This window comes from Arvicanthis niloticus, chromosome 14, assembly GCF_011762505.2.
Source record: "Arvicanthis niloticus isolate mArvNil1 chromosome 14, mArvNil1.pat.X, whole genome shotgun sequence".
In the NCBI taxonomy this organism is placed as follows: Eukaryota; Metazoa; Chordata; class Mammalia; order Rodentia; family Muridae; genus Arvicanthis; species Arvicanthis niloticus.
The window spans coordinates 7,433,950-7,447,209 of NC_047671.1; positions in this window are offsets into that span (position 1 = coordinate 7,433,950).

A 13,260-nucleotide genomic window follows, 5' to 3' on the forward strand; every position below is an offset into this window, starting at 1 on the left:
TTTACCAAGCTGATTGACTGATTAGAGTATTAATGATTGTGAAGAGATCGAATATTGCAAGTCTAGAGCAGAATTACCTCAGGCTATCTCTGCTTTCCTAAATAGCCATTCATGGCTTGCCTTTGTGTCACTTCCCATCCTTGTAACTATTTGGTAAATCTGTTGGAAGGTACAAACAAATGTCTAGCTTGCACCAATCCAAGAGCTAAAAATGTCATGAGAGCACCGGAGGCTTATAGTGATTTTTTTTTTTTTTTTTTTTTTTTTTTTTTTTTTTTTTGCTTTATCCCATCTACATGATGTTGCACCAATGTGTTTGAAAATGCCTTAATTTTTTATTTTCTCTGCCCCGTTTCTTTAAAAATTCCATGAATTTGTCACTTTCCCAGAACATGGAATTTGGGTGACCCGAGTCTGTGCTCTCAGGCTGTGGTCACACATATTTGTGTCCAGAATAAGCCGTTTCCTGTATCCTCTGAGGTGATGGCTATGTGACTGAATTTACAATAAAAGAATCAAGAGATCAGGCATGGATCTAGACTACAACCATAGTCACAACCTGGAACCCATCCTTACATCAGAGGTCTGTTCAGGTGCAGTGAGTATAGCCAGCACTGTCTGCTGCTGCCCACTGTTGCTCACTGCTGCCCACTGCTGCTCACTGCTGCTGACTACTGTCCACTGCTGCCAACTGCTGCCCACTGCTGCCGACTGCTGCCCACTGCTTCCCACTGCTGCCGACTGCTGCCCACTGCTGCCGACTGCTGCCCACTGCTGCCGACTGCTGCCCACTGCTGCCGACTGCTGCCCACTGCTGCCCACTGCTGTTCACTGCTGCCGACTGCTGCTCACTGCTGCTGACTACTGTCCACTGCTGTCCACTGCTGCCTACTGCTTCCCACTGCTGCTCACTGCTGCCCACTGCTTCCCACTGCTACCCACTGCTGCTCACTGCTGTTCACTGCTGCCTACTGCTGCCTAGTAATGCTAAAAGCCCAGCAACAGTTTACAATAGCTGCAACATGACAGAGTCAAGCCCCAAAGAAGCTCAGGACAAATGTCTATCTGCAGTGTCTATTAGCATACCAAAGTGTATGCTAGACTCCAGGCACTGTTGGTATCACAAGAGCCTGTCACAGAGTCTATGCTGGTGTCCTGGCTCTTCTCACCTCTTACCTCCTGACCCTACACTTCTCCAGCTCCTGGGCTCCCTCCCTCATTCCCTTATAAACCTATTATTTTGGCTCTGCACTCTCTTGGTCTCCTCTTTCTTGCCACTCTTTCTTGGTCTTCTTTGTCTGTGTTCTCCCTGTCTTCCTGTCTTGCTCTCTCTCCATCTCTTTCTTCTTGTGACCAAGTCCAGTCTGCTGGACATGTTTGGTCTACTACTTTCTCTCTCTGCTCTGTACTCTTCAAGATGCCCCTGGCTGTAATCCTTCATATCTACAATAAACACCTTCCTCTCAACCACACCTTGGAGTGGTTATGTCAGCATATGCACCTAGGACTCTGGCAGTTAAAGCTCAGAGCAATGTGCCTTCACTCTGAGTGCTTAGAGTCAGCATATGCACCTAGGACTCTGGCAGTTAAAGCTCAGAGCAATGTGCCTTCACTCTGAGTGCTTAGAGTCCTGAAACACTGCTGTTAAAGCCTGGAACTATGAGCCTTCAGCTCTGAGGGCTTGGATATGTGCTTGTCCATCTACCAGGCCTCAGCTCCAGGGCTGCCAACTCTGAAGAGAATCGAGATGTCTCCTTGCCTTCTCACATTGTCATGTTGCAGCTGCTGTTGCAATCCTGGGCTTTCTTTCAGCATCACTAAGCAGCAGTAGGCAACATCCTAGGAAGGGAGTTGACCTTGCTGCATTTCCTTTTGCCTACCTGTGCTCACACCCATGTTTTATGACCATTAGACTAGAATAGTCACCAGTTGTAACTTGGAAGGGCCTCGTGTCTCATCATGCCAGCATGTTTGCACTATAGATGGTGTTGCCAAGTTAGTTATGAAGCCTCTTATTGATGGCCTGGGGTGTCCTCCTTGCCTCCCACAGGGGAAGCCGTGGATTAGAGGGTTTGTATGGAGGATTGAGGCTGCATCTTCCCAGATAGACAACACAGGAAGCAGGCGGATCAGGGTGGGAGCATCGGTTGGTCTCTAACCCTCTGCCTCCCCATCTCCATCCCCACACCTGGCAGCCAAAGGTTCCAAAACCCGTCAGGACACACGACCACATCACCACCTGGGGTCAGGTGTTCAAGTACACAACCCCACAGGGAACATTTTACACTCAAACAGCATCAAAAGATAAAGTGTATTTTTCAAACAGGAAGTAACTTCATGTTTCTGCAGAGAAGACAAGAATAGGATTTGGCTTCAAAAGTGTTTTTGTGTTGATAAATGAACACCAAATATTTATGTATTTTGATATTTGAATGTAACTGTATTTCCAAAGTAAACACGCAACTATATATTTTGTATCTTTCTGTAATCTAATTGCTAGAGCTGTATTATACTTTTTTCCAGATAAAATATAGATTTTCCCCTGTATTCAGTAGGAGATGCTCTCAGGATGAGCGAGCATAATTGCTGTCTTGCAATTTCCTCTGCTCACATCCCATGGTGAGAAGGAGGACACCAAGGGGCGTTTGCTCGGGAGTGCTGGTATGGCTTCTCTTCTGCATGTAATAACCCAGAATGCTATCTTTTTCTTTGCCCAAATCAAGCAATATTTTAATCAAATGAGTATTTTGAAGCATAGGAATTCCCAGTCAATATTTTTGCTTAGTTGCAGTGAAGCACAACAGAATTGAAAACAATGCATATCAGAATTTTTTCATGGGTGAGGAGACAATCTTTAGTGAGATAAATTCATAAAGATGTGTTGACTTGGAACTTGTCCTAGGAAACTCAAATCTCAGCCCTGTCCAAAACTGATAATTCAGGCTTTGTAGGGCAATGAGTGTAAACAGAAATCTTAAATGCAGAAGTAATTTGAAAAAAAGATATAGCTGCTAGCTTGTATTGCTAAGAGATCAGCAATGAGAAATTACGATTTCCCAAAGATTGTAAATTTTTATTTTAACATTATGTGTAAGAGTGTGTCTGTGAATTTATGTATGTGCAAATGTGTGTGTGTTTGTGTGTGTATGTATGTGTATGTGTGTGTGCATCTAAAAGAGAGAGGTGAGGTTCTTTGTGAAAGTGTATGGCTCTCTAGTAGACAGATGTGACAGCAAGGTTTTGTCCTGGTCCCAGGAAGAGAGGAAGATGGCAGAGGTGGTGGATGTAAAGTCAGCATCCAGAAGCTGCAGGTGGCATTCCAGACATTGTCCTGTAGCCAGAGAGGTCCGATGCCATGCTAACTTCACAAAGTCCCAGAGCTGGCTCTGGCAGAGACCTCGGCAATGACCTAATGCTGTGAGGGATGACCAGGGCACAGTGACTTCTGCCTGGCTCCCTGGGAAAGCCTGGGAGAGGGTAAAGGCCTCTGCTGAGGTCAGAATAATCCATGTCAGGTTAAGAGAGGTGGGTACTGATGCAATGTATGTTGTCATGGTTCCTGCTTCCTCTGCCAGTCTGTTGACAGCATGAAGGTGATAGGCAGGCTGTGTTTTCAAGGGTGGAACCAGCTTAGCCTCATAGCCAAGAGCACATGCTAAAGTGAAGAGACAGCTCCCAGACCCGCACAGCACTGACTCGGGCACTTAAGTGACAAATATGGCTGAGGAGATAACTAACTGGTGAAGTTCTGGCAGCACAAGCTTGGGAGTTGAGTTCCAGACTTGGAGCCAATGTAAGGAAGCCAGAGTAGTGGTACATTCTTGTAAACCCAGAGGTGATGTGGGTGGTGGTGTATGCCTGTAAACCCAGAGGTAAGGAAACAGAGACAGATCAGTGTCTCGAGCCTGTTGAACAGCTGCTAGATAACTTAATGAGTCCCAGGGCAGTAAGAAGCCCTGTGCCAATACAAATAATAATAAAAATTGGTGGTGCCATCTGAGTAAAGAAACCCAAGGTTGTCCTCTACACACACCCATGTACACATATATGTATGTATACATGTATGTATGTACTTGCACACACACTCATGTACACACGTATGTGTGTATGTGTGTGTATATGTATGTATGTATGTATGTATGTATATATGTATGTATGTCTCTCTTCAACTAGTAGGGAAGCCCCAGCCTTTCTGATACCTCTACTCCTTAGTAACAGAAACTATGGTCAGGATGGTGAGAGGCCTCAGACACAGATCATCTTTGTGAGGGTCTTTGGGTACTAGCCAGCATGCTGGCTGACATACAGCTGTGATCCCTCTTCCTCTGTATAGCAAACTTTGTTGGGGGGTTGGAGAGCACAGGTCAGGGAAGTTGCCAGAGGCTGTTGACCAAATCAGCACAGGCCTCAGAGCCACCTGGTTTCTGAGCCAGTCATTTAAAATACACTGGTGTGTCCTGTGTTCTGTAAAGGGCTGGCTTTGTCTTCCAATTTCTGATTCACTTACCACCTTCTTTCCCTGTCCCTCCGCAGCCCCTGTGACCCTGAAAATGATAAATTCTGGTAGACTTTTCCTGCTCCACTGTGGGATCCTGCATCTTTCACAGATGATCAGGGGCTCATTTAGTTCTCCTGACATACATCAAGGGATGGTTAGAGGAAATGCGAAGTCAGGTGGCCAGCAGGTGGCAGCAGTCAGCAGGTGGCAGCAGTCAGCAGGTGGCAGCAGTCTTTATCTGCCGGGGATGTGGAAAGCCCAGTCGAGGAAGGCCACAGAAGAGAGTCTTGCCTTTCATCTCAAAGTGTGCACTTAGCTGTCAGGAGAATCAGGCAGAATAAGTGCTCTGGTCTCTCCTTAGTCCAAGAACACAGAGATACAGGGAGCTCCTGACTCTGGCTCACGTTCCTGGCTCTCACCACTTCTTGCCTTTCCATCTTCTTCCCCTCCCAGCCTCATTCCGCACTGGGAGGAGGCTCCAGTGACTCTCCTGGGTTCTGAACCCCAGTTAGCTAAGCCTGTGATGACTGGACCTCCAAACAGACTCCTACCCTGAATGTTTCTCATTGGGGATGTCGTTGTCTTTGTCCTGATTTCAGCTGACCCTGCTATGCCTTGACCACCTGCCACCCCAGCAGGAAAGAAATGAAGACAGGTCTCCTCTCGCTCAGTGTTGGGTAATACAACGTTTACTTCCATCAGTCAGTGTGTTCTTACCTACCTGAAAGATACTGATTGTCTTATATTTCTCACCCCTACCCTGGGTCCCCAAGAGCAGGGATGGTTTCAAATGTTTACCCTCAGTTTCTGTCACCTTTGGAGGTTGTTAGAAGAGCAGAACAGTGTGAGTGATTCAAGAGAAAGATGACTGTAAGATATTCAGTGTGGCTGGGGATGACCAGCGCCATGCTGTCTGAAGGGCTGCCGTACCCGTCTTATGCTTGGCCAGTGAGGTTTGAAGGCCGGTTCATAATGTGCCAACAATAGGTAATCCTTTATGTTGCTGTCTTAGGTCAATGCTCTATTGCTGTGATGAGACACCATGACCACAGCAACTCTGAGGAAGGAAGGAATGTAATTGGGGCTGGCTTACAGTTTCAGAGTCTTAGTCCATTGTCACCCTGAGAGGCATATGCAGACAGACATGGTGCAGGAGAGGTAGCTGAGAGTTCTACATCTGGACTGGCAGACACCAGGAAGAAGGAGAGAGAGCCATTGGGCCTGGCTTGAGCTCACCTCAAAGTTCAGCACCACCCCCACCCCCCCCACCTGCTCCAAGACCAGGTTGTAATCCTTTCAAATAATGCCACTCCCTATGGAGTTGGTTTGAATGAAAATGGCCCCCATATGGTCTCTTAAAATAGCCCTGTTCCTGATTGCCCCTGGATGCCCTTTGTGGAGGGGGTTGTCCTGGACACCATAGGACAGCAGCAACACTCCTGGCCCCATCTATATAAGAGTCAGTGCCTTACCTGTCAGTCACAGCCATGGGTCTTCAGGCTTTACACTGTGTCCCTCGGGAGGAGATTCTGTTGCCCCAGGTGAAGTCATCATTGGACATGTTACTGCTGGGATGTCACTCCCTGTAGAGCCTCAGGTTTTGTTCTCAGCCTTGAAGTTCTGAGAGAGATTGTGTACTGTGACAGAGGATGACCAGGTGGAGGACATGTGACAGTTCAGCAGGAAATGGTCTGTGAGCTGCCAAGTCAATTAATCACTTCACTGAGTACCAGGCCTCAGGACTTCTGGGCACAAGGGTCTTGTTGCAGTGTTAGGATGGGATGCCTCCGAGGCTGGTTCTCCCAGAGTGATGCTAGTTTGTTGCCATAGTGATTCCACTTGGCACAGAGAATGTTCAGTCAGAGCCAAAGTGAGCAGTGGCTATATCTGGACTGTATCCAAACAGGCTTGTCTTGAAAATCAACATATTCCACCCTGTGACAGATTTATTCCAATTAAATTAAAAAACAGGCCCACTTGGAGAGATGGGTCAGTGGTTAAGAGCACTGGTTGCTCTTCCAGAGGACACAGGCTTGGTTCCCAGCATCCTCAGGGTGCCACCTCTGTGACTTCAGTCCTAGAGAATCTAACGCCCTCTTCTGGCCTTTGTGGGCACTGCATGCACACAGAGTACAGATATATATATATATATATATATATATATATATATATATATATATATATATATCACCCATACACATTAAAAAAAATTAAAAAGTTGATTTAACATCTTTTAGCCTATATGAAAGAGAACACAAAGGGTTTGTGTTAATTTAATGAGATAATGAGAGTGTTAAGTTCTTAGTGTGTATTAACTGCACTATAATTATAAATGGTACCAGCAATGGAAAATGAGTGTAATTACTGGAAATAATGACCACATTAATAATAATGGTGACAGCAATGATATCGCTCTGTAACTAGACAGGCATACAATGGTGTTTCTTTACGATGGGGAACTAAAGCTTAGAGAGCCAGCTGCCGCGCTCAGGTTCATCTGACTACTCCTCTGAACTCGAACGTCTTTTAAATTTAAGCTAAGGCTCCCCCAGCAATGGCATCCTGAACATAGAGACCCGTGAGCATTTATATAAGAAAATAAGGCCAGCATCTCTTTACGGGAGCTGGGTGTTTGTAAGTGATGGAGCTCTCGACCCCACAGACTCATTGCTCAGGGCTGATCACAGGGCTCCTCTGTATTTGGTCTGAGATAGGTGTGGAAAACGCCTACATGGAACAAGTGCAGCCTGGGCATGCCGGTCACCGCAACGCAACCCCTGTGGCCAACTCTTCTCCCTGTGGCTCCTCATGATGGTTCTGTTGCCAGAACCTTAGAGTACAGTTTTTAAACCAAAAGTTATATTCCCTTCAAATCTCCCAGTTCTGGGCATGGGCTTCTCCTGAATTGCTCTGCTTGGCCTTAAATTAACTTTGGCAATCTGTTCTAATCTTCAAGCTCCTTCTCCTCTTTATGTCTTCACCTGCATCTAGCTTGTTATCTCTTTGTAATCTGCCTCTGTACCACTGTAAAACTTCCTCCTTCATACCCTCCCCCCCCTTCTCTCTCTCCTGCTCCACTCTCCCTCTCAACTCTACTGTACTGCTCTCCAGGAACTCTACTGTATCCTGTACTGTGTCCTCTCCCTCCTGTTCTGTCCGTCTCTCCCTTAAGTAGGTTCCCTTTCCCCTCTCTTCTTGTGAGAGTTGGGCATATCCTATTCTGTCAAATCTTTCTCTGATTTGTCACTTTGCCATTCAATAGGATATCACTTTCAAACATGGGTGTTTCTCCCTACAAACTAACTTCATCGTCACTGCTTGAGATTAAAGGTGGGCACTAAAGGTGTGTCAGTATTTCACCCAGAGGGATTAAACATGTGTGCTAAGGGCTGAGCCACACCACTAGAGACAGGTTCAAATAGCCTGAAACAGGTTTTCTCTTATTTGTTTCCTTTCTTTCTCCTCTCCTTCTTTCTACTTCCTTCTATTTCCCTCCCCAGCCCTCCCTTTTCTTCCTCTTGTAAGGCTCGGGAAACCCCCAAAGGGGACCCCACTCGAGTCACAGGATGGCGCACACCCAAAGGACACACGAGAGACCAACTTGCTGCAAGAACAGGAGGTAGTTTAATGGCGGAACGTTCCGGGCCGACATGTGTCTCAATGTAGGAGACACGGGCATCGACCTCCTGGCTCCGGGGTTTAGGGTTAATATAAGCTTGGAGTGGGGAAAAGGAGAAACTTTTGCGAGGGTGCACATGATTGGTTGTTTTCCAATTTTTGAACATCTGGCCAAACTGGTCCATAGGGGCAGGGAGATGTTTATCTCTTATCTTCATTCCTGGGATGACTCAGTAGCCTATTGTCCTGTAACTCTGCATTCTTTGTTAACGGGTTAACTGGCCTCTGGTTGGCAAACCCCGAAAGTGGCAAGTGGCGGCTCTAGCTACTCAGGTTAGGGAGAGGGAATCTATAAGGCCCTTTTCTTTTATATATGTTTTTCATGGGACTCATAAAATTTTCTTTTACTCTCCCTTCCCTTCCCTTCTCTTCCCTCCACTTCCCTTTCCTCCCTTTCCTTTTGATTCCCTCCCCTCCCTTCCCCTTTTCTCTCCTCCCCTTTCCTCCCTTTTCTTCCTCTTCCCTTCCTTTCCCTCTCCTCCCCTTCCTCACACCCTACTTTCTTTTGATAAGACTTTATTAGTTCAGGCTGGCTTCAAACTCCTGGCCTTCCTGCCTCAGATTCTCAAGCATCGAGGTGAGAGGTACATGTCACCACATCCTACTTACATGTCGTTTCTTTATCAGATTCTTTTTTGTTCTCCACAACAAATCACTTAAGCTCTGAGAAATGTACCAATGGTAAGTTTTAATTTCAACAAAGCTTTCTGATCTGACATTTCCCCCCCCTCTGGAGCAGTGTTTCTTAATCTTCCTAATCCCGAGACCCTTTAATTCAGTTCTTCATGTTGTGGTGACCAAAACCATAAAACTATTTTCATTGATAATCTATAGTTGTAATTTTGCTACTGTTATAAATTGTAATGTAAATATCTCTGTTTTCCAATTGTCTTAGGCAACCCCTGTGTTCAACTCCCAAAGAGTTTGCAACCAACAGGTTGAGAACAGCCCACATAAAGTACTGCCAGGATCAGCTCCTGAGCTCTGGTTCTCTCTGGAAGGTAGCAGAGGGGGAAGGGCATTGGCAGGGGTGAGACTTGGTCTTGCAGAGATTAAGGTTACTTTCTCTAATAACCTTTACCTATCCTGACTTTAAATTACTCTGAGGCCAGAAGCTGCTATCCTCTGGGCAAATTAACATTTGTAGCTTAATTGTGATGGGGATTAAGTAAAGAGGTCCTTTGTTTTTCTCTCCACAGGTCCTGCAGGAGCTCTGGGCCCTAACACTGAGAGTTCAACTCCTTGTCAGTTAGGGAAATTAAAAAAAAGACACTTTGAAAAGAGATTCTAATCTTTATTTCTAAGGGAATGTAAAAAGAGAAATAGCCTATCAGACTATATGCTCTCTTAATTTCTAAATTAATCTAATCTCTTAATTTCTTTTTGTCATTCTCAGTTCTTTATACATTTTTTTCAGAATACATGATTACATGGTATTCCAATTATCAAAGACTTCACTACAAATCTAAACATAAATTTAGATCATAAATTGAATAAGAAGTTTACAATAAAGATTTTACATGTGTTTCCATTAAGATGAGTTATCTAGTGAAACATTATCTGTCACAGGCTCACTGAGAGTCTAAAACTATAATTTGCATGTCTAAGTTAGCATTGAAGTTTTATGTAGATAAGCCCAGTCAATATTTTATCTTCTGTCCTTGCACCTACAATAGTTTGTTCCCTTTCATGACCTTTGGTGAATTGTTTTGCATCTCTAAGGAATGTGCTCTAAGTTGTAAATGCCTGCTTTCTATCTCAGAAGCAATGACACATGAAGGCTGGCAGAGTTCTGACTGCAGTTTTCTTATCAGAGAGGGCTCTGATAGCAGTCCTATTATAAAGGGCTTATCATTACTAGTATAATATTAGGAATTCTCCTAGAATTATCATTAGGAATTAATAAACCATCTGTTTGTCTGTATAGCATCACTACAAGACAGTACATCTTCATTGAGCTGCAGAAAATCTGCCCAATAGGATGGGCTAATGGCCAGGGATTGTTATTTAATTTAATAATGATAGGAAAGGCATACCAATAGCAGAAGTCAAATTGTGAAAATGTCATTCTATGAGTCTTGCCTGCAAGGACTCATTCATTGCAGTCCAGAGTCCACGGTGAAATTATCTCAGGCAGAGCACGTGCTAGCCTTTAGCCTTATGGTGTTCTTCTTCTTTTTTTTTTTTTAAATTAATTTATTTTTTAATTTATTTTTTTATTGGATATTTCACTTACATTTCAGATGTTATCCCCTTACCCCACTTCTAACCCCCTGCCCAAGAACCCCCTATCCCATCCCCCCTCCTCCTGCTTCTGTGAGGATGTGCCCCCACCTACCTCCCCACTCCCACCTCTCCACCCTCGAATTCCCCCACACTCGGCATCCAGCCTTCATGGAACCAAGGATCTCCTCTCCTACCTATGCCCAACAAGGCCTTCCTCCCCTACATATACAGCTGGAGCCATGGGTCCCTCCCTACATGCTCCCAGGCTGGTGGTTTAGACCCTGGGAGCTCTGGTTGGTTGGTATTGTTGCTCCCCTCATGGGGCCACAAATCTTTTCAGCTCCTTCAGTCTTCTCTCTAACTCCTCCATTGGGAACCCCTTGATCAGTTCAATGGTTAACTGTGAGCATCCGCCTCTGAATATGTCAGACTCTTGCAGACCTCTAAGGAGACAGCCATATCAGGCTCCTGTCAGCATGTACTTCCTGACATCCACATCAGTGTCTACTTTGGCAACTGCACATGGGATAGATACCCAGGTGGAATGGTCTTCAGACGGCCCCTCCTGTCCCACACTTTGTCTCCATATTTGCTCCCATGAGTATTTTGTTACTCCTTCTAAGAAGGACCAAAGCACAAAACGGCAACCAACAGATTGGGAAAAGATCTTTACCAGTCCCACATCCGATAGAGGGCTAATATCCAATATATACAAAGAACTTAAGAAATTAGACTCCAGACAACCAAATAACCCTATTAAAATGGGGTACAGGGGAGATGGGGAAAGGGGATGGCATCTGAAGTGTAAATAAAATATCCAATAAAAAAATAAAAAAATAAAAAGGAAAAAAAATGGGGTACAGAGCTAAACAAAGAATTCTCAACTGAGGAAACTCGAATGGCCGAGAAGCACCTAAAGAAATGTTCAACATCCTTAGTCATCAGAGAAATGCAAATCAAAAAACCCTGAGATTCCATCTCACACCAGTCAGAATGGCTAAGATCAAAAACTCAGGTGATAGTAGATGCTGGCGAGGATGTGGAGAAAGAGGAACACTCCTCCATTGTTGGTGGGATTGCAAGCTGGTACAACCACTCTGGAAATCAGTCTGGTGGTTCCTCAGAAAATTAGACATAGCATTACCTGAGGACCCAGCTATACCACTTCTGGGCATATACCCAGAAGATGCTCTAACATATAACAAGGACATATGCTCCACTATGTTCATAGAAGCCTTATTTAATAGCCAGAAGCTGGAAAGAACCCAGATGTCCTTCAACAGAGGAATGGATACAGAAAATGTGGTACATTTACACAATGGAGTATTACTCAGCTATTAAAAATAATGAATTTGGGAAATTCTTAGATAAATGGACGGAACTAGAAAATATCATCCTGAGTGAGGTAACCCAATCACAAAAGAACACACATGGTGTTCACTCACCAATAATTGGATATTAGCCCAGAAGCTTGAAATACCCAAGATTCAACTCACAGACCACATGAAGCTCATGAAGAAGGAAGACCAAGTGTGGGTGCTTTGGTCCTACTTAGAAGGAGTAACAAAATACGGTGTTCTTAAAGATTTTACTTATTTTATGTGAGTACACTGTCACTGTCTTCAGATACACCAGAAGAGGACATTGGATCCCATTACAGATGATTGTGAGACACCCACCATGTGATTGGTGAGGATTGAACTCAGGACCTCTAGGAAGAGCAGTCAGTGCTCTTAACTACTGAGCCACCTCTCCAGCCCCCTAATGACGGTGTTCTTATCCAAAGTCAGATGTTCTCTCTAGTCCTGCTTGCTAGTCTCCTCACTCAGCATCACCTGCTTTACAGTGACAACAGCTCCTGCCATCCCTCCTGTTTCTCTCCTTTTTTTTTGTTCTTCGGAACTTGTCTAGGGATTCAAGCTTGCATAATTTTCATATGAACACTATGTTAGCTACGTGTTGTTCTCTCTACAGATGATGCTGGGATTTTGTTTACTATGAGTATTAAAATTGTAAGTGAACTCTGGGAACATGCTTCTTGATCATGTTGATTGGCACCTGCCTAGTATCAGAGGTGTATTTCATTCATCTATACTTTGTGTGTGTATGTGCGCACGTATGTGTGCACATGTCTGTGTGTATGTGTGTGCATGTATATGTGTGTTGGTCTGCAGCAGCCAGCAAACAAAGTACAGTCCTGGAAGCTTAAACATCAGAGTGTCATCTCCTTTGGTTCTGGAGGTGGGAAAGTCCAAGGACAAGACGGCTCTGTAGATTCACTTTCTCCTGGGACCTTGCCTCTTGTCTTGCAAGCCTGTCATCTCCTTGGGTCCTTCCATAGTCTCTAGTACATGAATAAAGGACTGGTGTCTCTGTGTTTCCAGATCTTCCTTTCTTGTTCAGCTATCAGTCAGACTGGTGTACAACCCAGCTGCCTTACATGGCAAAATAGTCTCATATTGCTTCACTTACGTTTTTATAAATCTTATCTCAGTCAATAGTCCCTTATTGATATTTTATCTCTGTGTGTTTGTATATGTGTCACATATATATGTGTTCATATATATGTAGGTACATGTGTATATGCAGGTACACATGTGTATGTGTTTCTATGTGTGTATATTTCTCTCTCTCTCTCTCTCTCTCTCTCTCTCTCTCTCTCTCTCTCTCTCTGTGTGTGTGTGTGTGTGTATGTATGTGTATTTACTAGAGGTGTCATTTCTCAGGTACTACTTACCTTGCTTTTGGGGCGTGCAGGGCTTGGAATCCACCAAGGAGGTTAGGCTTTCTGGCCAGTCATCCCTAGAGAGTCTCCTCTCTCTATCACCCCAGTGCTGGAATTACAAGTGTGTCTTGGG